The following is a 26,643-nucleotide window of genomic DNA, read 5'->3' as shown; positions in this document are numbered from 1 at the left end:
ATTGTATTGTAGCAACATTATTCTGTAGTTTGTTCCCATTACTCTGCTATATACTTTTATTCCACAAAGTGTTGTTGATAAAGAGCTTGTGATTTCCAGTTGAAGAAGTCAAAATGTTTACGCAGTTTATATTAATTTTCAGTTAAACTTGATTATAATCCTATACAAAAGAGTTCCAACTTGATGATTTAAACACGTAAATAATTCCGTGACTCTTCTTTGACAATTTCAAGATTTTGTGTGACTTCAGCAACTCTTTTGTTTTTTTTCGTTGAAAATTTATCCAAGTTTATTTAGTATATTGCCATCTTGATAATGGAAAGGTATTCTTATGAAAAATTTTGAAATAAATATTTTATTCCAACCACATTTTTTTGTCTTAGAGCTAATCTTTTTTTTATCTTCTGTCTTAAGTACAATAATTTTTTACAGATTATAAAATTTATATATCCATACATGTCACAAAACAGCTTTTAGAAGTATTAACTTCACTGTCAAATTCTTCGTAGAACACATCATTGTATTTGATAATGTGTTGATTTTGAAACTCAGCCAGTTTCTTTCCTAACGTCTTGCCTGAGGATGAAAAAATATTTTTCTTAAAAATAAAGTATACAATAAAACTGTTTGACGAAGTTCTATCTTTGCTTTTTTCATGTAAATATTGCCCCATTACTGAATTAAACGCTTGTATTTTACAAAATTTTCTTATTTAAAACATTTTATTTGCAGTTTAATTAAATATATAATAAAAACAGTTAATATCAAATTGAAGTCATAATCTTTTTTTATCTGATCTTTTGGTCTTTACAATGAAGTCCCAACTTTAATTTGACCTTATTTGAATACTTTTTCTTCAGCATCTCGAGCTGTTAAATTTTTTATATCATTTTTAAAAACTATACTTGTCCTTGCATTATTCACATCTCTATAAACTGGCAAAATGAAAACCAAGCTTTAATTTATTTCGGTTTTTAAATAATTTGGAGATAAAAAGTTTGACTATAATTAACATAGCTAGCAGTCAAAAACTTATTGAGTGACAAGTTGTTAACTTTTCATACACTTTAGCAAAGTTGCTGAAATATATTTTCCAATGTCGTACAGTTTATCATCATGGCGAACACGGAACCGTAAACTCTTTTAATTCTCTACTGTTAGAGTTATAGTTTTGTAATAATCGTTTTCATAATATAAACATGTTTGGATTAAGGTTTGTTTAGAGAATGTTTTTTCTAATGGCTATTTTGAAGCACCTTTGCATTTTATATCCAAAATAAGTTTTTTAAATAACTACAAGAATATTAATTTTACAAGCCTCTTTCGGTAGTCTTCTATTTTTTCTAACTTAAAGGATAAAGACCCAGCATTTGTCTGTTTCAACTTTCAAACAGTTTTGAAATTTTGTACACAAACGTAGAAAACTTTATTTTTTCATCGAAATTCTCCCACATCACGTCCAAATACTTGACAATATTTTTGTGGAAGAATTTAGAAAGGGCTGCCACTTCAGTGTCAGCGCTTGTTTTTTCAAACCTAATTTTTTTTATTACAGTTAGTAACATATTACTAAAAAAACCATGACCAAAATATTCACTGTAAAGCAGTCTGCTCTTAAATTAACAAATGTAGTACAGTTTGTTTGTACAAAAAGTACGAACAAACAAAAACACTTTATAAAAGTTCGAATTATAAAACTCCCTTTGGAAGTAAATATTATAATTAAAGAATTTATAATTGTGCTTATCATCAAAACTAACAACTATTTTTATGTACTAATCTTTTGTAACAGTCAAATAGAATGACTAGAAAAAGCACTTCTAAAAGTTGTGCAGAAATCTTATACTTTCAGGTTTTGGACCGTTTGCATTTTCAAGACATAATGCCGCCCGTCCTCCTTGTAAATAGCCCTCATCATAGTACCAAAGTAATTTTTTTTAGTTAAAATTACTGTGCATTCCAGAACTTTTTGTTTCAGTTTGCTAACCCCTACTTTAAAGTGTTATTTAACTTGAGTATGGGTGATTAAATTTAAGTTAAGTAAAATGTAAAACTTAGTTTTAAACAATATGTGTTAGAAACATTTTAAGAGTCGTTTTACGATTTTTAAGAAATAACTTCATAATTTAAACAAAAATATATATACAAATCTAACAGGTTTGTTGGCATTTCCTTTCAATGTCCACTATGGCTTCCTCTTCCAAAACCGTTGAAAGGAGATTTCTTTATAAAAAAAATAGTTACTTAAAACAATTGACATGCTTTTCTTGGTGGCTGATTTATCTAAAAAGTAAAGTGTACTATCTGTTTAATTGCAAAAAATCAAAATATTAACATTTTTGCTTGTTAAAAACTTAAGTACACAAAATCGACATGTGATGTAAAGTTAACCGTTTCACTACGCACCTGTCACTTTTAATCTGTGTTTTTGCAACAAAAACCTTTGAAAAGAAACAATATCTAGTCTAGAAAACAGTTATATTCAAATTACATACATTGCATTAGAGAACTATAACTAACTTCATTTTTTCATCAAAATTCTCCCACATCACGTCCAAATACTTGACAATATTTTTGTGGGAGAATTTAGAAAGGGCTGCCACTTCAGTCTCAGCGTTTGTTTTTTCAAACCTTAAATTTGTTTTTAAGTAAAGCAATATGTTAATAATACAATACAGCTAGTCTGATTAAGTACTATAAAAAGATTTATGAAACATATAAATGATATATGAATTTAAACTTACATGTTTTCGAAAGTTTGCAATTTAAAGCTGATTGTCTTATATCGGCAATTATTTTAATAATTCTACAATAAAGTACAATTTATCATTGGACAAACACAAAACTGTTTTTTTTTTTTACTTACTGCTCGTTGGGGTAGAATTTTTGTTTATTAGTCATTTTCATTATTGAGCAGAGCACATATGTGTTATTACTTTTTTTGGAGAGTTTTTATTCTTTTCAGTTATTATTTTTAATTAAATTTGAAAATAACAGCTTAAGTACATATTTCACAAACCTTTTAATTCAAAATCTAATTTTTATTTAAAAGATTAAATTCAATTAAAAATTCTAAAGTCATTCTTTAGAGCGAACCTTCATGGAAGTTAATCAACAACTGCTGGCTCTCTTAAGTCTTTAATCGCACTAACAGTAGTTTTAAATATTCAACTAATTCTTTTGTAATAAGAAAGGTATTTGCTGGGTTCTCCTTTCCAACTACCATTCGTGTTTTGAAACGGTATGCTTCTGACAAAACTTTAAATAAATAATTTTTCTGACCAAAACTTGTTATTTTAGAGCTATTGTTCTTTTTTTTTTATCTCTCTAAGCTACAAGTTATTTTTACATATTAACAAAAATTCATTTTTGATTTATCCATAATTGATAGAAATAATTTTTCATTAAAGGTCACTTAAACAACCTACAAATGCAAATAAATATAGCTCAATTATTTAACACGACTGTCAACACCAATTATGTTTATTTAAATTTCAGCAATACTGATAATGGCCAAAAACACTACCAAATTATGTTTTGTCAAAATCAAGACTAACTTTGCGTTTTGCACAATCGCTGAATTTCGAATATCTTGTTTACGTTAAATCCCCGACAACCAAGCAGCATTTTTCTGATATTTTGAAGTTTTATTCAGCCAGTTGTAATCCAAACTTCAGTTTTAAAGGCAATATAGCTTGAAAATCTACTTCTATAAAAGAGTATGAGTAAAATAGTCTATTTTTAACTGAATTTTCAAGAAAAACATTTTTATTAGAAAATCTTTGTATATTTTAATTAAAAAATCCCTGTTAGCACTTATAGAATTACTAACAAATTTTACTTTCAAACTCTTCGTAAAATACATGATTGTATTTAATGATGTGTTGGTGGTGAAACTCGACAAGTTTTCCAGCTTCTATTCAAACATCTTGCCTGACGGTGTTGAAAAAACAGATTATTTCCAGCTTGATTAAATATAAACAGTTATCTGCAGTTTATAAAAATATTAATTGCAGTCACTTTTATTTTATACTTTACTTTTTAGCATATACAAATGAGTCCCAACTTAATGGTTTGACTTTATTTGAACAAATCAGGAACACTTCTTTAACATCTTGAGTTGTTAAAAATTCTTAGTTTGAAACTTCATTTCAAGTATTTGGTGATATTTAATCGGATAATATTGAAACAAAATACATTTTCTTTCAACAGTTTTTATATGCAGGAAATTTTGACTTCTAAAACTTTTTTTGTCTATCTTGCTGGCAGACTAATGTATTCAATGTAGCAAAAGTTCGATTTAAAGCAATTTAAATTTTATATAAAACCAAGTTGTTAAGCGTTTTTTAAGAAAACTGAGGTCTTCTGCAAAAGTTTAATTTCAAAATCTTCTTGGGTTTGACAACATTCAACTCGGTTTTTTGACTGCCTTCTTCACATGCAGATCTTGCTAATAAAAAAAAAAGAGAAAACAAAATTGTTAAAAGTTAATATGTGTTTCTTTTCGATATTTAAAAAGAAAATTCTTTAAAGAAGCACTTTTAACTTTGCAGCACAATATATATATTTTTTGGAAAAAAACATGAATTTTAAACTGAAGATTTTGGACAGTTTTAAAGTTTACGACGTATTTCTGGTAGACAGCCTTAACCATCGTACCAAAAGCTCCCTACAATAAGTATGTTATTTAGCAATTAAATTGTTTTTAATATGAGATGTCTTGTTGGTAAGATTTGTAGGACTGTGTATAGCTTACGTTTATAACAGTTCAAAAAAGTTAAAACTATTATAATAAAGCTGTACGACTATCAAAATATAAAACAGTTTTATTATCTCATTTCTTAACACTTTTAGATTTTTTTAACAATTACAAATTTTTGTTTAAAAATCTAATCCCTTCCAAAAAGTTAAACTTTAAAATCTTTCTGTACTTAACTTCTGCCATTTCCATCTTTTTCTCAGCCTCTCCAACTACCTTCTTCATTCGTAGATCTTGCTAAAAAGATAAAATAATTTTATTTGAAAATAAATTTTATTTTTTTGAACAAAAAGATGAATTTCAAACTGAATATTTTGGACAGTTTTAAGGTTTACGACGTATTTCTTATCGTCTGGTTGGTAGACAGCCTTAAGCATTGTACCAAAATATCCCAACAAAAATAAAATGAAACATAAGATGATTTTTTTGGTATAGCTAAAACGGACTGTGAATAGCTTACTTTGATAATAATTTATAAACACTATTACTCGTTTCGTTAAAATTTACGAGAATGTAAACATTAAATAGTATAGTTGTCGCACAATCTTCTGCTTTTAGATTTTGTAGTTATTGAAAAGCGTTATTTTAAAAACTAACTTCTCTTAGTTCTTCCACCAAGTCAAACTTCAATATCTTTCTTGTGTTTGATAACATTCAACTTTATTTTCTTTAAGACTGCCTTCTTCCAAGCTGATCTTGTTAATAAGATAAAATTGTTACAAATTAACATGCATTTCTTTTCAATTTAAAAAGTAAATCCTTAGAGGAAGCACTTTTAACTTTGCAAATCACAAATTTACATTATTTATTTTGTTTGAAAAAATATGAATTTCAAACTGAAGATTTTAGAGGTTTACGACGTATTTCTGGGTGGTAGACAGCCTTAACCATCGTACAAAAAGATCCCAATAAAAACACGTTAATATGAAACATAAGATGGTTTTATTGGTATAACTATATAGGACTGTGTTTAGTTTATAAACATTATTACTGACATTGTTAAATTTTACGAGAGTGGAAACATTAAACAGTTTAGTAGTCACAAAATCTTGTGCTTTTAGATTTTGTAGTTATTGGAAAATTTATTTCAAAAACTAACTTCTCTTAGCTCTTCCACCAAATCAAATTTCGAAATCTTTCTGTGTTTGACAACATTCAACTCTATTTTCTCCAGAACCTTTTCGACTCGTTCTTCACATGCAGATCTGGCTAATAAGAGAAAATAAAAATTTTAAAAGTTAACATGTACTTCTTTTCAATATTTTAAAAATAAATTCCTTAAAGAAGCATTTTAACTTTGCAAACACAATTTGTTGGAAAAAAATATGAATCTTCAACTAGAGGTTTTGGACAGTTTTAAGGTTTACGACGTATTTCTGGTTGGTAGACAGCCTTAACCATCGTACCAAAAGATCCCAATAAAAACACGTTAAACATATTTATATGTTTGTTTTATTGGACTGTGTATAGCTTGCTTAAATAATAAATTATAAACATTATTATTGGTTTTGTTAAAATTTACGAGAATAATAACATTAAGTAGTTCTCACAAAATCTGATGCTTTTAGATAACTCTAGAAAAACATATTTTTAAATCTAACTACTCTTCTTCGAAATGTAATTTCTGACAACCTTTAACTCTATTTTCGACTTCCTTCTTTGCATGCTTATCTTGCTAATAAAATGAACATGTATTTATTTTCAAACCTTTAAAGAAAAAAAAAGAGGATAAGCTACGGTGAAAATTATGATAAAACCTTCTCACATGTTTTGCAGATTTTTAATTGTTGTATCGTATTTGTCGGTATTTTTTTGTTGATTGTAGTAAAACTTGTGTATTTAGGACAAATTCTAACTTAATAGTATTTCATCTACAAAGTTCTTTTTTTTTTATTACCAGTACAATTAGTATGACGACATATTTTTTTGTTCTCTGTACCTAATTAAAATCTCTTAGCACCTGCAACTTTTTACAATTTATTTGTAACTAACTTAAGTTTTATTTTTTGGATACAGTCAAACAACCTATTGCTATCGAGACAACACCAATGAACAGTTTGCTTGTTGCAGAACAACTTGCAAACTCAATTTCACACTTCTAGGATAACTACAACAATAAAAGTAGACTCGTGTTATTATACTTGTGTTAACAATGGTACCCATCAGAACTAAGCTAAAAAAATTACACACATTAATTGAACTTTTTTATTTATCTTTTAATAAAATACAAACTTGAACATCTTGTTTTTAATATTGAATAGAAAAATTAAGAATATTGTGCAATGAAATTTTAGCTAACTCCATAGTAAAACATTTTGAAATTGTTATTATATCAAAGAAGTTATCTGCAATCTTTTTATCAAGAAATGCTCATTTAATGTTTAACATTTTACTTGATATTTCACCAAAAACTGACCATATCAGACAACTAATTGAACTCGAGATACAAGAGTGAAATTATACCCAAGAGAGAATTTCAATCAAAATAGTAAGAGTCTTTAAATTTTAACGATACACTTCGTGATCTGTTTTCTTTTGCTGCTTCTTTCTTTAATTCTTCAGTTAATGAAATTGCACATAAGTAGTTATCATCATTTTGTTTTAGCTTAATTTTCTCTATAATACTTTTTAAACTGTTACAAACCTTCAGCTGCTAAAATAGATATTCCAACTATTACTCTTTTTATCGGATTTAATTTCCGTATTGCTAAACTTTATTTTTTCATTTGGAAATACTCTCAGTATCTCTTCAGCCATCTGCATACAATTTAATACAATATTGATAATAAATTTAAGCTGGAGCCTTTTCTAGTTACTTAAAATATTATATTTTTAAACCTCAATGACATGAATTCCACAACTTTTCCCATCTATTTGTTGTTCATGTTGAATATAACCTTCTTCCCAATTATTTAACATTCAATGCTTCCATAGGCTTGTTAAAAGGAAGCGCTAAAAATATATAAAACCTTTAAAATCTTTATTATTTTTGCTTAAAATACATAAGATACAAAAAGCTTTGCTTCAGTTTATCGGAGCCTTTTTATGTATTTGTAAGTTGATCAGACTTTTTTTATCACCCTCATCCATTTTTCTGCAGAAGCGTTTGTGGCCCTTAATTTTTTGCACCCCTTCAATCCTATTTCACTAAGCTTAGCCCATATAACATGATATAAAGGGCTTGGGTGCCTAAAAAATATTTGTACTCTGTTCCTTGTGATATTTTTTCACATTTTTGGAAAATACCTGAAGTATAAATGATTAAAACTTAATTTTTTTACAAAATTAACGATTCACTTACAATTTTTTTATAGACTAGTTTTTTTTAACTTTCATCTATAGCAGAGTTATCTTCAGCATCCTTAGCCTAAATAATGTCACCTTGATTTACAAGGATGTCTTTGCCATCTTGAAAAGCTATTGATTATAAATAAAGTTCTGCTCTAGTTGAGTGGTAGCTAGATTTTTCACACAAGCTGAGTACGCACAAATTGTAGAAGGTTACTACTATTTCGTCTATCATCACAGTTGATCTAAAAACATATTTTTTCAAAAACTTTTTTTTGTAAATAACCATTAAAACTTACCATTGAAGCAAACACATGACCGTAAGGCCTATCAGCAGTCTTGTTATTAGTGGTTTGTCAATATGGTTCATCACAGCTTTTATGAAGTGTGATGGGCAGATGTGTATGATAGCTCTTTTTATTGTTCAGTTCTTTCTTGTTATACCTATTTATTTACGTTTTAAATTGAGTACGCAATATGTAATGCTTTTATAGTTACCTTGTGATACAGCTGTGCAAGGTTTCATTATGAAATATACTCGAAATTGAGTGTAAAAATGGAAAGGGAAAATATATTTTGATTTTCTATATAAGAACTCTACTAAACTTTTCAAACTGATAATACCAGTTTGACAAAAATGCTTGCACATCAATTGTTTTATGTGAATTTGAAATCATTTCTGCATTTGGAAGAGGAGGCGTACCCCTGCCATGACCATTAAGTACAAGAAAACGCCGTTTGATTTGTGGTATTGTTTTCAAGTCCTAACTTTCATTTAATCTGTAATAATTATTTTCTTCCAATTACAGAATTCTTGAAGATATGAATCAGAAAGTTGTTTGCATTTATGACATTTTTTAAAAGACATTTCTATGATTTAGCATAAATGTTGGCTACTCAAAGTAGTTAAAGCACAAGTTTTAGCTTACACATTTTGTATTAAGCGAAACTTTAGAACGTATTTCTGACCGTCCTCATAAAGTGCTTTCAGATAAACGTTTTGACTGAGACACCAACAACTTTATTTTCTATCCAAGGTTTTTCAACTTACGGAAAAATACTTATAGTATGTTCTGTTGTTTTTCAATAAGCTTTTATGTGATAATAAAAGTAGCATTTTTATAAAATATGTCAGAAAACACCTGGGAAATTACTTTATTTATCAAATAATAAAACTTCGACTTATTAGGTTTTCTTTTAAATTATTACAAACTTACTTCTTAAGTTGCTCAAAAATAATAAGTCATAAAACATTACGATGCTGGATTACACATGTTTCAACCTTTTCCTTTTTTTTTTTTACATTTCGTTCTTGCTTTTATACAATTATTAGTTAAATATAGAAGAAAACATTTTAAAATTTAAAAAAATAGATATCTTTTTTAATTCATCTATACTAGCTCTCGATCCAGTAACATTAAAAGGAGATCTCTATTTTTTAGAAAAGTATATAGAACATTTAAACACAGCCTGAGATTTTTCTATAATATTTCATCTTATTTTGTAATTGAAAAATTTACTTTTTTACTAGTTATAAAACTATTGACCTGAAAATTAGAAAGTACAAAAAAATATTTTCAAAGCACAACTTTGATTTAAGCAAACTTTATATACTATCAGGAAACTAAACAATAAAAATGTTTTTATTTTGTTATCAAACAAAGTTGAAATAAAGCTTAAAATACACACTGTATTAAAAAACCCGATAAATTTTACAACGAGTTTATATTTTTATTTGTTTAACAATATTTTGTATAGATTAACCAACTAATCTATTAACAAAATTTTCTAGTAAGTACTTATTGTTAAATCCAAAGTTTTGAGCTAACATGTATTTTAAGCACTCTTAAAAACAGTATTTATTATACTAAGGACCACCTTAGCTTTGTTAATATGCTTTACGGACTAAACAGCCTATGTATTTTATTTCTAAAACTTGTATACAGTTTTTTTACAATCACCATCCACGTTTGTCTTGGAAGTATTAAAAAAATTAATAATATGTATTTTCTTTACAACACAAACAGTAGTTGTTATTTAAACTTATAACTAACAAAACTTTTGCTTACTACATTTAATTTTAAAAACTTTTGCATTACAAACTTACTTTCAAAATTGCTCAAAAAAATTAGTTCATAAAATTTTGCGTTATTGTAACTCTTTTACATATTGCTCTTTCTACTTTGATTAGTAGAACTAACAGAACATTTTTCAGCTTATGAAATCTTTTTTTTTTTTCATCAGCCTAGATGATTTCTTTATCGAAGTACATTAGGAGATCCATGGTTTTGATAAACACATAAACATAATGTTGAAGAACAGCTTGAGACTGTTTTTTTTTATAAAATGAACTAAGTTATTTTCTAATTTATAAAAAAACTTAGCTATTCTTTCTACTAGTTTTTGAAAAGTCTCATCTGAAATGGTCTGCAAGTTGAAAAGTACAAAAAACTATTTTCAATGTCATAAACTTGTTTCCAGTAAATTATTATCTTCACAGTTTTTGAAAAAAAAAATCTTGAAAAGTGTACATACAAAAAATACATTTTATTGTATTAACAAACAAATTTTAGATAATTAATACAATTTGAGAAATTAGAGTTTTAAATCTGATTTAAGAGTTTACAAACTAGTTTGTTGCATTTTTTTATTTCTTTAGTACATAGAATTAATGTATGTAGCGTACGACTCTATAACCGAAAGGTTCCTTTGTTCGCCATGTCCTTAGACCAAACTTTTTTATCGTTCAATAAACAATACATGTATACAGTATTTATATAATAAGTTAAAACCCAAATTTTCAGTTAAGCATTAATACAAAAAGAAGTGAAATTGTTTTCACAAACTATTATCAACCTTTGACAGATAACTTTTTACTTAGACCAAAACTTTGAGCTAAAATATAACTTAAGTAACTTAACAATTGTTATGCCAAACACCTTGTTCCATAGCTATGTTAATATTCTATTTGGACTAAACAGTTTATATATTAAATTTTCATAACTTGTATACCGTTCAAGTTTGTCTTAGAGATTAAAGTATCGAATTACAATATTTACTTTATTATACATACAGTATTTTTTATAAAAAAAAAATTTTGTCAAAAGACTCTTTTGTACGAGAGTAAAAAAAAGTTACTGAAAAATATTTAGGTGTAACAGTTTTTGTAGTTCGTTATGCTACTAAATTTGGTTTTCTGCGTTGCTTTACGTTTTTTAGCTGATAATATTTTTTATAAAATTTATAATACCAGTTTAAATAAAAGGTTTAGGCACTAACCATTAGTAATAAATTTAATTTAGATAATAAACAAAACATTGAAATATCATTCTACTAATATTAAGTAGTAGTTGAAACAAATTAGTCAGTACATTTTAAACAATAAGATAAAGACTCAAATAATGATATCTTATACTGTTATAAAAATAAAGTAAATTTACTGTGTGTTTTAATTTTTTTTACCTATTTTAAACAGTATTTACTTTTGAAATCCTGAAACAAAATCAGAAAACTTTCAAAGATGCATTGGTCACCCTGATGTTAACTTAAAAACAGCAGGTTATGATTTCCAGCCGGATTTTCTAATGTGAATTGATTATGGGGTTCTTAAAACTTTTCCTAATTGTCAGAAGCACTAGCTATTTGTCAATTTTTATTGTTTGTCTTGAAATTAAAATAATGGCTAAGATACTGTTTTGCGTTTAAAAATCCCTTTGATAATTGAGTTGAAATAGCACAGGAAAACTATTGTGTATGATACACTTTTAGCATCCACCAGATTGCTAAACATTTTTTCCAGGTTTTCTGAATTCCCACCACCAGGCTTTAATGGTATACTTTCTGGGTCTATTTTTAGTTTAGTAAAACACTGAGTTAAACAGTATAAAAACATTGAAAAGATACTGCAAAGCTACTTTAAATTAAAAACTTTTGAAGACAAAAATAAATTATCTAATATGGTATAACGTCTATTTCAAATTTAAAATTTTACTTCTTAATAAACTTGTTTAAAATTCCTGGTTTTTTAGTGAGTTGTGTTCGAAGTTTCATGTTTTTTGGTGATTTTTAAAATGTATCTAATATCAATATATCTAAATATGTAATAATATCTTAATTAATATTTTTAGTGATCACCGAATCTATTCATTTTGTTGAAGTTGTCATTTTAAGTTTAATGGCAACCTTGTGGTTGATAATGACAATCTGTACAGGCATGACATTAAACTGTGTGATTGGTGTATGACTCGTTAACCGGTTTATCGTACTGCATGTCCTTAAACAAAATTTTTGAAGCGCTTTCTGATGCACAATAAACAATAGTAGTTATTTACATGTTAGTAGTAGTAATAAATTATCTACCGGATCCTGATTTGAGAAAATTACTTGAATATGAACTCTTTAAATTAACAGTTCCTTGTAGAACTATCAACCAGATACGGCTGGGATCTATGTTTTGGATAAGGTAAGTGACTGAATATACTGTATTAGTTTCAGGTTGTCTGCAAAAAGTTGAGGGCATAGGGGAGTAAAACACTTTTTTTTTTGAAATTTGATCTTATTCTATATTTTTTTACAAAGCTACAAGATACTTCTAACAGGTTTTGAAAATTCAAAATAATTTTGGAAATATAGCAGGTCAAAGCCGGAGGCAACAATAGGGTCTTCATGGGAGGCGCAAACTAAAACGGCAAATAACTAAAAATCTATCTCCTACGGTTTTTGAGATAACTACCTGATATTTTTTGAAAATATTCCTTCCAATATTTAGGAGTAAAATTTGTATAACAAAAAAACGTATTTTTATATGGAACTTTTATTTTTAAAAATTTTGTTTTGACAGAATTTTTTAAATATTATAAGGAACATTTCCAATTCTTAGGTAGTTATCTCAAAAAACGTATAAGGTAGATTTGTAGTGTAATAGTATATTTTTGCTATTTTAGTTTGCACCTCCCATAAGACACCTGAAGTTGCTTTACCGGCTATATCACAAAACTATCTTGAATTTCTAAATCTATAAAAAGTTTATTGTAGCTTAGTAAAAACTATATAAAATAAGATCAAATTTCAAAAAAAAAAAACAGGGTTTTACCCACACCCTCTCCCCTTAAATAAAATTCGGTGGTCACCAAACAAATTTTACTATATTAGAGTTCATGATGAAGAGCAAAAAGGTCTTACACATACTTTTGAAACTTACATAAAGTATTACAAAGAAGTTTGTAAATATAACTGGCAAAGTGCTTTTTTGGTATAGCACAACCAGGCATGAAATATTTTTATGGTGTGCTCTTTTTCGCGTGTGAGTACTCTGTTCTGCCTACCTATTTGTATTACGTGGTGCGCATTTATGCAAATATCCAAAAAATTCAAAAACTTTACGACTTGCGATTGACTTTTTATTGAAGGGAATTTTTACAATAAATCTGATGCGAAGCATATACTTAGTCTAAGAAATCTTAACCTTATTATCAAACATTGCTCTATCAGTACAGATAATAATTTAGTATATAACAAAACTGACATACTGGTTTATAATATGCGCAAACGACACTACAAGTCAATAGGGTATTCAAAATATGAATGAATTTTGATATCTTATCATTTAGATTACTATACAAACGTGAAGACCTTTATATTTGGATACAATTGAACTTCTTTAAAAGCGCTTAATATAAACATTAAAGTAAACTATTTTTTAAACAACACAAACAGTTTCGAAGTTTTTCAAGTTTATTTTCACACACAAACAAATATTTAACTAAGAGATCTGTTGAACAACCGTCAGGCGCCTTCATGTGCTGAGGACTCCTTGTGGCTGCATCTGCGTTTTAAAAATTCAGTAAAAACAGGAAATTGTAAACTAATATACTTAATTTACTAGTTCAAAAATGTTTGAGAGATCCTTATATCATCCAAGCATTATCTACTTGACAATTACACAGCTCTCAACTGATTAATTTTCGCAAAGGGAACGCCAAATACTCAATTGAATAAAGCTTTGGAACTTATTTGCGTTTATATTTTTAATTAAACTATACAATATGATATATCAACAACTTACTTTTTAGTACACACGCCCAAGGTAGATGTACCAAGTTGCAACAGCAATCTGTAAAAATAAGAACAATATATTATCTAATCAAATTTAAATTGAAAAATCAATATATTTAATTATTTAACCATTCAGGATCTCACCCAACTCAGCAATAATATTATTCATTATGTCTCGTGGAATTTCTCATCATTATGGTATTATACTTTTATTATTTTATTATATTTAATTGCTTACCTGAATGTTTATTATCTTCTAGTGTCATGGGGATTTGCGACAAACGTTGTAGATCTGTAAAAATTTAATTTAATTAATTGTTGAAAATTAAATTCATTATGCATTTGAATTAAAAAATTTTGTGTCAGATAGTAGTCTTCGACATTTATTGTATTCAGTCGAAAGATGGTATAAAATAATCATCATTGTAAATTATTTTAAATATCAGTTATATAATCATTGTATAAAAGGTAAATTATTTACCTCGGCACTGGTGGGCCGTGTTTTGATATTTGTCTCAACAGGTGATCATTTGTTGTACAGAAAAAGATACCTGAAAACAAAAAATATTTTATCAACGTGCAAAATCAATCTTAATTTTTATTGTTATAAATTTAATTTCAGAACAAGTCAGTCGTCAGTTGTATTCAGACTGGGGCGACATTGAAGTCATCATTGACAAATAATTTATATAATGTAACAAGATCTAAATTAAAATTTACCTGGTGTTCCCTTTTTCATGTTTTCCACAGAGTAACCATGATATCCATCTGTGCTGTAAATATATTAAATTTAATCATATGTATCAACTAAATTTATATTTAGCGTGTTTTAAAATTTATCAAATTTTTTAATCGTTTTTGAGCTCAGGTAGTTAGCAATTGTCAACATGAAAAAATCTCATTTCTGGGGATTGACAGAAATTATCATCAATGCTTATTTATAAATAAAGTTAAACTAACAAATAATCAAATAACCTTTGTATACTTGACCATTAGAATGATAAGCTTGTACATCAAAACCGCACACCTAGCCAGCATTACTATCTACAAATAATTTAATCATTGTAAACCAAGATTGTCCAATTTGGCAAGTTAAACTATAAATTAATTAATTAAACTCAGGACTTCTTAGAGAAAAGGTCAACAAAATTTATCTGACGAACGAGACAGAATCATCATTGCTTTAAAATTATTTATTTTTTTAAATTATAATAAAAATACGACTTACTTTTTGTTTGTGATTTTGTAGCATCAACTTGCAGTAGTCGTTCAGCCTGTAAAAATAATATTTTTAATTTTCAAGTTTTGGTTCAAGGTATGTTCAAAGTTTAACTTAAAAATACTCAATATTATAACTTAATATAAAACTGCTCAGACATCCAAGGAAGATTTTCGCTGTCATTTACTTTTTTTAAGTATTCAGTGGAAACTGCGAACGTGGAAACATCATCATTGCAGTTTTAAAATATTTGCTCAAGTTTGAATAGTATGAAAATAGTACAAAAATACTAACCTAATAATAAAAGTTGAAATCTGATGGTGGTTACAGTAAGTTTCCTCAATCAATTAGTTGCAGCCTGTAATTAAGTTATGCTTTTAATAATTATTTTAACTTTGAATATATTATGACTTTTATTTATTGCTATCAGACTAGTAAAAAACCATTTAAAATCTTAGCAAAACAGCCTTGCCATTGGGTTCAGCTATTTCTAGCTTAATGACAAATAACCGATTCACTCATTATAATTGTCAACATCATTTTAGCTTCTTATCAATTATCTAATATATAGTTATCAATATAAAACTTACTTGATTTAATCGATTGTATTTCATTTTGAATATCCGAGGGTAAGGATCTGAAAATTTTACTTAATAAATATTATTTAATAAAATAAGTTTTCAATCAGTTATTTTACTTAGTTTCAGAACAAGTCAGTCGTCATAACATATTCAGACTGGGGCGACATTGAAGTCATCATTGACAATTATCAAATGTATAAAATAAAAATTGAATCACAACTAACCGAAGTTGTATATAATACAATTCTTTTTTCAGACCACTCAGTTTCCTTGAGGTAAGCCTGATGTCCTAAAAATATTTCTGAGTTTAGTTAGTTGTAATCAATATTATACTTATTGTCTATAAAATTATTTTTATTATTTCTAAGCTCAGGAAGTTAGCAATTTTCAACATGAAAAATCTCAATTCAGGGGATTGACAGAAAATATCATCATTGCTTGTATTTTTAATGCATAAATATAAAAAAAATCTTCTTACTTTGGAAGCTGGTTTCAAGGAGTCGTTGTGATTTATGATTATTCACATTCAACGTGCGTCTAAAAAAAAAAAATTCATTAAATTTTGGAAACTTTCAAAGAAAAACTAAATATTATTAAATACAAATGTATGAGAGATCCCTTATATTATTCACTCATATTATAAGCAACAATTACACATTTCTCTCTGATATTTCTATAGCATCGGATAATTTTTATCTATTTACCAACAAAAATAGCTAAAACTCAATACCAATGCCTAACATAAGAACTTTTGTAAAAAAAAGTATTACATTTACCTGCTGTTTCTGTACAGTACAGACTAATTGAAGATCTGTATTCCTTTATTGATTCTGAAAAAGAATTAACTGTTAGAAAAATAATAAAATTATCCTTATTGGCATAAAAAAAAAATTCATTTAATGAAATGTCAATTGACAACGTATGTAGATCACATTTAAGCTGGTGAAAAACACATAGCAAGCCAAGAATTTTTATTTTCGCAAAGGGAACGCCAAATACTCAATTAAATAAAGCCTTGGAACTTGTTTGCAATTTTTAGAAACATTTATTCAAAACGAACTTACAATTTTGTGGTGACTTGACAATTTGGTGAGATATTGACGCCTCAAAATTTGACCTCATCAATTAGAATGGCAATCTGTAAAAAAAAAACATTGATCTTTTTATAAAAAAGAAAGCACCAAATGGAATTAAGTTTAAATTTTAATTAGTAAAGTAAGTTGTCATCCCATTAATTCAGTTGAACTATGCCTTTAATCTCATCATACTATAAAACTATTTTAATATAATAAATATTGAATACTTAATGAACACAACAGTTCTTACCTGTAATATTGTTGCTTTTGTATGGAAACAGCAATAATTGTATCCAAATTTCGTCACTGTAAAATTATGTTTTTATTGCACTTTATATATAAACTATCATTAAATACTGTGAATTAACATAAGCTCAGAAAACGATAAATAATCACAGAATATCAGTTGTCCCTATCAAAACATCATCATAGCTCTAACTCAAGTTTAAAATAGAAAAGGTTGAAAACTAACAATTTGAGAGATTACTTCAGGGTTTCTGCTTTATCATCAAACTTCTAACGCTACAAAAACTAATTTTAATAAGTTACTATTTTAAATTAGGTGAATAAAATTTTAATAACATTGACATGCAAATGTATGTTATATTCTTGAGTAAAATAAATACATGAACATTTACAAACTCACCCACAAATATAACAATTAATTTAGTCCCTTTCGACAACCACTAGTAATATATGCATTATAATGGTGCTTTTTTGAGTTCATATTCATATTCAGTTTATAAACTTTAAGTTACCATATGCTACTTACCTCAGACTATTCACTGTGTAATTTTGAGAGGATGGCTTGAGTTTTGGGTGGTAGTTGCCAATGTGTCATACCTGAAAATATTTTCAATTAAATCAATTTATTGATACACAAATATAATTAACCTAATGAAAGCTGTTGTAAACTAAATTTATCAGAGCTTCTTATGTTATCATTTGTTGTCAAAAACACGGACCAGAAGTAATTATTATCATTTTTTTAACTAAGTTACAATTTTTAACAATACATTCTAAAACTGTTCTAACCATCAACATTCTTTTTTTCTTCCGTTGAACACCAACTGTTTCTTCAAAGATCAGATGGTAAAGCTAGATGGAAATATCTATAAAAATAGTTATTAGGTTTATTTCAATATAAACTACAAGTAATATTAATAACTGATTTATGTAAAGCTCAGGACTTCTTAGAGAATGAGTCAACAAAATTTATCTGACGAACGAGACAAAATCATCATTGCTTAAATGTTTATATTTAGAAAAACTACTGTAAATTTTGCCTTACTTTCTGTTTGTGATTTTGTGGCATCAACTTTCAGCCTGTAAAAATGATAGTATTAATTTTGAGTTTTTATGGGTATAACTTAATAATTCTCATTAATTAAATATATAACTGCTCAGACATCCAAGGAAGATTTTCGCTGTCATTTACTTTTAAAAAGTATTCAGTGGAAACTGCGAACGTGGAAACATCATCATTGCAGTTGTACAAAATATGATAAAATTGTTTACACAAAAATATTTTAGAAACTGACCTTTTTTAAAGTTGGGAATGACAACATTTGCTTCATTAAGTTCAATGTTTTCAACCACTGGTAACCTGTAATTATATAATGCTTTAATAATTAAATAATTTAAAAAAATTATGAACTTTTATTTAATGCTATCAGACTGGTAATAAACCATTTAAAATCTCAGCAAAACAGCCTTGCCATTGGGTTCAGCTATTTCTAGCTTGATGACAAATAACTGATTCACTCATACACAAAGTTTTAACATCATGTTAGCTATTTGTTAATAGTTTATTATTAAGTAGTAATATAAAAACTTACTTTTTCTAAATGATGATTTGTTTCCACTATAGACGTTTGAACGAAAAGTCCTGAAAATATATTGTTTTCAATAGTGTATATAAAAGTTTAAATATTATTTCAATTTCAAATTTTAGTTTCAGAACAAGTCAGTCGTCAGTTGTATTCAGACTGGGGCGACATTGAAGTCATCATTGACAATTTAATTAAAAATATACATGTTATAATATAAAATTTTACTTACCACTGAAAGTAAACTGTGAATAACTGCTCAGCCATGTTTGATCTTATTTGGTGGTCGCTGGCAGGTATCTGAAACAGAAAAACTTTTTAATCAATGATTTTATTATTTTTTCTTAAAAATGTTTTTTTTTTTTAATTTTCAGAGAGCTGGGTGTATCGTCAGTGAAATCAGATACAAAAATTTTCTATCATGTTTAAGATATTTAAAAAAAAAATTATAATAAAATTTAATAATGCAACTCACCTTGAAACTAAATGAATCAACAACAAGTACTTCGAGTGGTGGTTTCCTACTGTGTTCTGTAAAATTATTGTAAAATCAAACATAGGTTATAAATATATACATATTAAAAATATTACATTCAATAAAATGTCTATTGACAACGTATGTAGTTCACATTTAAAATTAAGTGAAAAACACATAGCAAGCCAAGAATTTTAATTTTCGCAAAGGGAACGCCAAATACTCAATTAAATAAAGCTTTGGAACTTATTTGCGCTTACTTTATTCTCAAGAAAAATTTCTTACCTAATACTTATGTTTGTGTAGTCCATTGATTATTTGAAGCGTTTGTTCTCAAAGAAATCTGGTAAGTATTAAAAATTTTTTTAATTATAAAATATGTTGACTTAAATCGTCAGTTTTAATGGTTATTATTATAAAATTGTCACAAATCAGCCTTGAAGAGTTACATATCTCTCATTTTTCAAGCTCTATATTGTATTTTCTGTGTGCACCGTATGTCGCTAATAATCTATACAAGAAGAAAACTAGTCGGCTTAATTAATGCAAAAAAATATTAATATATTTAATAATTAATAAAAACTAGAATTAAAATTTACCTTTCTTTCTTGACTTCAAGTGAAACCAGCATTAATCAGTTATTATTGCATCATGGTATTTGCCTGTAATAAATTTTTTCTTCGTTAGTTTATAAAACAATGTTACTTCAATTTTGTTTTAATTAAGCTCAGAAAGTTAGCAATCTTCAACATTAAAAATCTCATTTCAGGGGATTGACTGAAAATATCATCATTGCTTTGATGAAACATTAACAGAAAAATATTTTATAAGTTAAACTTACTCTTGTATGAAGTTGTTTGGGATGTAGCGATCTCATCATAACGAAGAACATGGGTTGTGGCTTCAAAATTGCTCCTATAATTAATTATAAATAATGATAGCCTTCTAATTTAAACTACGTTTTTCGTAAATGGCAATCTTTTTATATAAATATAAAACTGCTCAGACATCCAAGGAAGATTTTCGCTGTCATTTACTTTTAAAAAGTATTCAGTGGAAACTGCGAACGTGGAAACATCATCATTGCAGTATTAGTAACATGAATAATATTGCTCCAATAACAACAAATACAATCAACAATCTAACCTTTTAATTGTTTTGAACAAAACTTTTTTCTGGTGGTGGTTTCTTAGTTCGGTAGTTCTCCACTAACTGTTAAAAAAACTGGAGTCAATATTTAAAACAAGAAATGGTCAATTTATACTGGAATTTTTATTAAACTGGTCATATATCTATTCAAGTTGTATAACTATTTAGACTCTAAAATAATGGGTACATAGTCTTTATTTTTATCGGTCAAATATATAACATATTTCTTTGTTTTTATATAAACATGTCGAAAAGCAGACTTCCATCAAACAACACAAGAAAAGTTGGTGATGGCTTGGTAAAAGCTTTCGTTTTATTTATCATTTTAGCGAATCCTTCCAACATAAATGAGAAATTGAAGAACTAGAAAAATGAATTACAATACATAATAATAAAGAGGTTACGTACTTGCTTATATTGACCATAGGAAAACTTTGATTAATCAGCCAACTGAGCTACCAACCGTTGATCTGTAAAAATATACAAAATTAAGCATACTTATGTTAAAAACTTTTAAGTGAACTTAATTGCAAAACACATGTCAGCGATCTTGGTGAAAAATATGTCAGCATTAAAACCTTGTTTTTCATAATAACAAATATTTCAATCATCATTGAGTGTTATGACAATTAAATGTATAACAAATTTTAATTCTCACCTTCCAGCCTGTTGTCTATTATGATCCATTGTTTTCTAATTCACCGATTCAAGCTGATGTGTGCTCGTTTGTCAGAAATTTTCTTCAAACCTAAAAAGTATATTTAACATTTAAACACTGGAATTGTTAAACTTGTATGTTTACAATATATAAGTAGCTTGCTTAATCATTGAGATGTCTTCACCATTGAATTCGTATGACAGGGATAACTAAATATAATCATTTAAGCTTTTACTAAATAAATTATTTAATCTGAAATAGTCTTAGAACAAACTTAGTTGATCTAACTTGAGTATTCTGTGGCACTCTTTGCAAGCATGAACAGTTTTGAAGCACCTGTGTAAAATTATTTTTTTTATTTGGTCGTTCAGAGAAAATTGAGAGAATATTTATTTCTACATCATGTTTGTTGTCAGAAGTAATCATATTGGTTTATCAACATTAAAGTTATTCAGGAGAGCGAAATTTTGTCGTCATACAACAGTTTATTATATCAAATAAAACTAAAACGCAGCTCACTTTGTTTATATATGGAAAGGAAGTTTCAAGCTGCACCACTCAAAATTCTGTAATTAAAAGTAACTGCTTAATATAAGTTAATTCATTCAACAGTACATAAATATAAAAAATTCAAGTTTAGTTTTACTATAACTGCTCAGACATCCAAGGAAGATTTACGCTGTCATTTACTTAAAAAGTATTCAGTGGAAACTGCGAACGTGGAAACATCATCATTGCAGTTTTATTGATTACTTTTAAACATTTGATTAATGTAAACAACCAAAATACTAACCTTCACAAATGTTGGAAACTGATGCTGGTTAGAGTAAGTATCTTAAATCATCAGTTGCTGCCTGTAATTAAGTTATGCTTTTTAATTTGTTACAAGTTAACATACTTTAAAACTTTAATAAATGCTATTAGACTGGTAATAAACCATTTAAAATCTTAGCAAAACAGCCTTGTCATTGGGTTCAGCTATTTCTAGCTTAATGACAAATAACTGATTCACTCATACACAAGGTTTTTCATCATTTTAGCAAAAAATTTTGACTAAATAACAAAATATCAATTCAAGAACTTACTATTTTTAATGATGACTCTGTTTCATTTTGGGTGTTTGAGAAAATGGATCTGAAAATTTAATTTAATAAAAACATGTAAGTAAAAGTTTTCATTTTTAACAATTTCAAATTTAGTTTCAGAACAAGTCAGTCGTCATAATATATTCAGACTGGGGCGACATTGAAGTCATCATTCACAATTTATATTAATATTATAAATGTACATATTACAATATAAAATTATACTTACCTCTGAAAGTAAACTGTGGACAACTGCTCTGATGTCTTTGATCTTTTTTGGTGGTTTCTGGCAGGTATCTGAAAAAGAAAAGGTTTTTCATTGATGATTTAACAATTTTTTCTTAAAGCTGATTTTTTTATTAGTTTTCAGAGAGCTGGGTGTATCATCAGTAAAATCAGATACAAAAATTTTCTATCATGTTTAATAGTACTTGAAAAAATTTATTTTTTTAACTTATAATTTAAATTCACATTAAAACTGGGATGGACTCATGCTTGCTCTGAAGAAACACAAGGAAATTCTAAAAGTTGGGGTCAATTAAAACTTTTTTCGATTTAATGGTCAAGTAAGAATAAATATAAAAATTAATTCTAGTAATAAAATGTCAATTGACAACGTATGTAGATCACATTTAAGCTGGTGAAAAACACATAGCAAGCCAAGAATTTTAATTTTCGCAAAGGGAACGCCAAATACTCAATTAAATAAAGCTTTGGAACTTATTTGCGTTTACTTTTTTTTCAAAATATAAAATGTCTTACCTGGCACTCATATGCTGTGGTTCATTGATTATTTGAAGTAATGACCATTCGTCAGTTCTGTCTTAACATCAACTTCTTACTGCATCTGTGTTTTCATATATAACAGCATTTAATTTAGTTTACAAGATGTAAAACAGTAAACAATTAATTAGATTTTAGTTTTTAAGCTCAGAAAGTTAGCATTTTTCAACATGGAAAATCTCATTTCAGGGGATTGACAGAAATTATCATCAATGCTTTTTTAAAAGAGAAATTATTTAATGTACTAAATAAAAGTTTAAAATTTATACCTACTTTTATAAAAGGTCGGGTAGGGAGGGAGAAGTTAAGTCATCAAACAGATAGGATAGCTGTAGCTCCAACAATGCTTTATCCAACAATCTGTAATTGATTTATAAACTACATTATTTAATTTATAAACCACTAACTTTTTATCTTATACATTAGTGCATGCTATAACTGCTCAGACATCCAAGGAAGATTTTCGCTGTCATTTACTTAAAAAGTATTCAGTGGAAACTGCGAACGTGGAAACATCATCATTGCAGTTGATTTAAACTTAAGAATATATTCTAATAACAATCTATGATCTCACCTTTGAAGACAAGTTTTCTTTCTACGTCACAACTTCTGAACTTGTTAAGAAGCATTCACCGAGTCTTATATGCTGTTAAAAATATTCAATTTAGTAACTTATTAAAAAACTTAAATATAAATATTTAATTTTAGCCATCAGAAAAGGGTGATAGATCACGGTCTACATTGCAAAATGCTGCTGTTACTATTCAAATCATCTTGTGACTAAATTTACTATATTAACAAATTTGATAAATCATTTTTACCTATTGAGCCCAGAGTTGATGCTACAAATGCAGGCCTTGGGTACAGGATACCTGTTAGAAGTAGTTAGTATTGAAGATTGCTTACAAAAAAAAACATGAAAAAATAGTGATATATGTTTTAAGAAGCTTCAGTTTAAAACGGTAGTTCATATCATTTGCAAATCCTACTAAAAATTACATACATTTGGCAGAATTAAGTTAACATCATCAGCTACTTAAAATTATTGTTATTATTCTCATGACAAGACTTACCAAAAATGAACAGGTTGGCATTTTTGTCTTGTCACATCAAAAGATTTCATGAGAAGATGTCTGAAAATGAACAACAGTTGGTACATTGTATATAAAATTATAACTTGTTATCAATACAATATGTTTATTCAGCAAAGTAAGTTGTCATCCCATTAATTCAGGTGAACTATGCCTTTAATCTCATCATATAATTAACTTTATTTTAATTTAATCTCTGTAGCATTAACTAAAAAAACTTACAACAACTTTTCATCTTGCTCACAATCTCGTTTTATGTGGTTTTTTACAATGTTTTTTACGGTTTTGTGATGGTTTGTTCTGATTGCGATCTATAAAAATATTTATGTTTAAGCATAAATTTGAGCATAATTTGAGCAAAAAAATCAACTTTGAAGTTATAAGCTCAGAAAACGATAAATAATCACAGAATATTTCAGTTGTCCCTATCAAAACATCATCATTGCTTTTAGAAAATATTATAAAATCACTATACAATACTCACCAGTTAGTATCTCATAGTTAAAACTTTCAATCTTTGAGAAGAGTTTGAATCCACTTCTGTAGTGCTCAGCTTCTGTAGAAATATTTGGATTTAAAATGAATTCATTGTAGAAGGCTTATTATAAGTATTAGTATTATAAATTGAAATGTATGTTATATTCTTGAGTCAAGCAAATACATAAATTTACCAACTCACCCACAAATATAACAATTAATTTAGTCCCTTTCGACAACCACAAGTAATATATGTATTATAATGGTGCTTTTTTGAGGACATAATGTATTATTTTATAATATATCATCATCTACCTTTTTTATGAGAAGTTGATGAACACAAGGAACTGACTCAGTTGATTCTGTAATGAAAATAGTGTTGAAAAAATAAATAAATAAATTTATCATAAATTTATTCAATTTTATTATTTTATCAGAGCTTCTTATGTTGTCATTTGTTGTCAAAAACACGGACCAGAAGTTATTCTCATCATTGTTTATAACTAAAAAACTTTCATATCTGATTAACTATTTCTAACCTTTACACCTTTACTGCAACCTCTTATGTAAACAAGCTGTATGTTGGCTCAACTAAACTCAACTAAGCTGGTGAAAAACACATAGCAAGCCAAGATTTTTAATTTTTGCAAAGGGAACGCCAAATACTTAATTAATTTAAGGTTTGGAACTTATTTGCAATATAATATCTCTAAATCTCAAATAACCATTTATTGTTACTAAATAAAATAAAACTCAGGAAAAAATTAAGGTAAAACTAACTACTGACAGTTTTGCACTTTCCTTGCTCTAGTCTGGTAATTGGGCTGTTCTTTTCTGTAAAATATAGGTTTTGAATATTAATGTATGATAAGTAGGTATTAAAAACTGTTACATTTCTTATTATGCTCAGTGGGATAGAGAAGTCATCAATAGTATATGCAAGCGCTTCTAAATTGTCATCAAAGCTTTAAAATTAATTTGTCATTTCAAAAAAATTTCACATACCTTAAAGAGCCACAGGAAATTGTCTTTCATCACTTTCATCACAGCTGAGAGTGAACCAGTAATCTGAATAAAAAAAAGAGTTTAGACTAGAATTAGTGGTGTTTATTTAAAAGAGTGGTGCACAAAGTCATCATTATTTGCATAAAAAAAACTTTTTGCATAAATTTTAACAACTAACCACAAAATATTTATCCACAACTCCTTGTGTTCTAAAGGGCAAAGCCTTTCATTTTGTCTTCAATTCTAAAAAATATTTTTTTTTTTAATTTTGACAATGTTAGTTTGTTGTAATTTTATTTTGTTAAATGAAAAATAGTTACTGCATTTTATTAAAATTTCAATGATTTTTTTGGCAATTTGAAAACCACTGCTATAGCAGGTTTCAGAATTATCTTAATTTTGCATACAAGCTACACTTGATTAATCATAGAAAAAGTTTCAAGTTTTAACAAAATGCATGCCTAAAATGATATGTGCAGGGTTGCCACTCATTTAAAAAATATGGATGAAGACAATTTTTATTTATTTATATAATAAATGTTTTGAGTGAAATCAAAATTTTACTACTGAACATGTGAAAATTGTTAAAACTCTAGGTTTTTTTAATTTCTCAAATTCCATGCTTTTATGGGTTTTCAGGTTAAATTAAGATATCTGTGTTAAATAGTATAAAAAAAATAGTTACATTAAAAAGATACTGTAAAGCTACTAAAATCTTTTTTTTTATAAAAAAATTTTATCTATGCAATAGATTTTTAGTGTCAAGTAAAATTTTACTACTGAACATGTTAAAATTGATAAAAATTCCAGGTTTTTCCAGGTTTTCAGGTTAAGTAACAACCCTGTTTTAAAATGATCTTTAATAAGTTGATGATTGATATTTAAATTATTTAGTTTATTGTTAGTCACATGTGTACATTAGAGTGCATCTGCTACCTCTCAAAAATGAAAGTTTTGAAATTTTGCTTGGTCAAATTTTTTAACACTGGAAAATCACATAAAAAGACAGTATAAAAAAAATAAGCTTCCTAACTTTAAGCATGCTAAAGCAAATTACTTTAGAAAATTTTGCTTTATATCAGTATACATAAAAAGGGGAAAATGACCAAATGAT

At 27.3% G+C, this 26,643-nt stretch overlaps 1 long non-coding RNA gene and 6 other non-coding genes across 9 annotated transcripts; all 7 read right to left on the bottom strand.

The window, feature by feature from the left end:
- Window positions 1-13,837: 13,837 nt before the first annotated feature.
- On the bottom strand, window positions 13,838-24,861 carry LOC145829291 (uncharacterized). Of its 3 annotated transcripts, none has more exons than XR_014369554.1 (41): window positions 24,727-24,861; window positions 24,532-24,603; window positions 24,270-24,358; window positions 24,030-24,089; window positions 23,778-23,828; window positions 23,531-23,602; window positions 23,230-23,316; window positions 22,936-23,020; window positions 22,403-22,470; window positions 22,174-22,222; window positions 21,882-21,942; window positions 21,608-21,654; window positions 21,363-21,424; window positions 21,089-21,178; window positions 20,839-20,900; window positions 20,428-20,493; window positions 20,123-20,196; window positions 19,881-19,943; window positions 19,567-19,624; window positions 19,282-19,337; window positions 19,039-19,106; window positions 18,816-18,865; window positions 18,519-18,583; window positions 18,269-18,303; window positions 18,013-18,089; window positions 17,750-17,820; window positions 17,450-17,499; window positions 17,228-17,283; window positions 16,966-17,039; window positions 16,678-16,731; window positions 16,380-16,438; window positions 16,126-16,190; window positions 15,911-15,957; window positions 15,615-15,678; window positions 15,330-15,375; window positions 15,077-15,145; window positions 14,822-14,874; window positions 14,583-14,652; window positions 14,340-14,393; window positions 14,112-14,159; window positions 13,838-13,871 (listed from the first exon to the last, which is right to left on the bottom strand). It is a non-coding gene; the product is annotated as an uncharacterized LOC145829291 (long non-coding RNA). The 3 variants fall into 3 exon arrangements; XR_014369555.1 differs by having other exon boundaries at window positions 21,377-21,424; XR_014369556.1 differs by lacking the exons at window positions 17,750-17,820; window positions 18,013-18,089; window positions 18,269-18,303; ... (21 more) ...; window positions 24,532-24,603; window positions 24,727-24,861 and having other exon boundaries at window positions 17,450-17,536.
- Window positions 16,018-16,087, bottom strand: LOC145849295 (small nucleolar RNA SNORD31). Its single transcript, XR_014372339.1, has one exon. It is a non-coding gene; the product is annotated as a small nucleolar RNA SNORD31 (small nucleolar RNA).
- On the bottom strand, window positions 17,897-17,966 carry LOC145849303 (small nucleolar RNA SNORD18). Its single transcript, XR_014372347.1, has one exon. It is a non-coding gene; the product is annotated as a small nucleolar RNA SNORD18 (small nucleolar RNA).
- Window positions 18,928-18,996, bottom strand: LOC145849297 (small nucleolar RNA SNORD31). The gene has a single exon (XR_014372341.1). It is a non-coding gene; the product is annotated as a small nucleolar RNA SNORD31 (small nucleolar RNA).
- On the bottom strand, window positions 22,284-22,353 carry LOC145849298 (small nucleolar RNA SNORD31). Its single transcript, XR_014372342.1, has one exon. It is a non-coding gene; the product is annotated as a small nucleolar RNA SNORD31 (small nucleolar RNA).
- Window positions 23,663-23,737, bottom strand: LOC145849308 (small nucleolar RNA SNORD83). Its single transcript, XR_014372352.1, has one exon. It is a non-coding gene; the product is annotated as a small nucleolar RNA SNORD83 (small nucleolar RNA).
- A 92-nt stretch (window positions 24,862-24,953) lies between the features above and the next one.
- LOC145849302 (small nucleolar RNA SNORD18) lies at window positions 24,954-25,023 on the bottom strand. Its single transcript, XR_014372346.1, has one exon. It is a non-coding gene; the product is annotated as a small nucleolar RNA SNORD18 (small nucleolar RNA).
- Between the last annotated feature and the right edge of the window lie 1,620 nt (window positions 25,024-26,643).

Source organism: Thalia democratica, chromosome 1, assembly GCF_965202585.1.
Source record: "Thalia democratica chromosome 1, ktThaDemo2.hap1.1, whole genome shotgun sequence".
Classification (NCBI taxonomy): domain Eukaryota; kingdom Metazoa; phylum Chordata; class Thaliacea; order Salpida; family Salpidae; genus Thalia; species Thalia democratica.
Note: the sequence above shows the minus strand (reverse complement) of the source record. Positions and strands in the feature narration are given on the sequence as shown.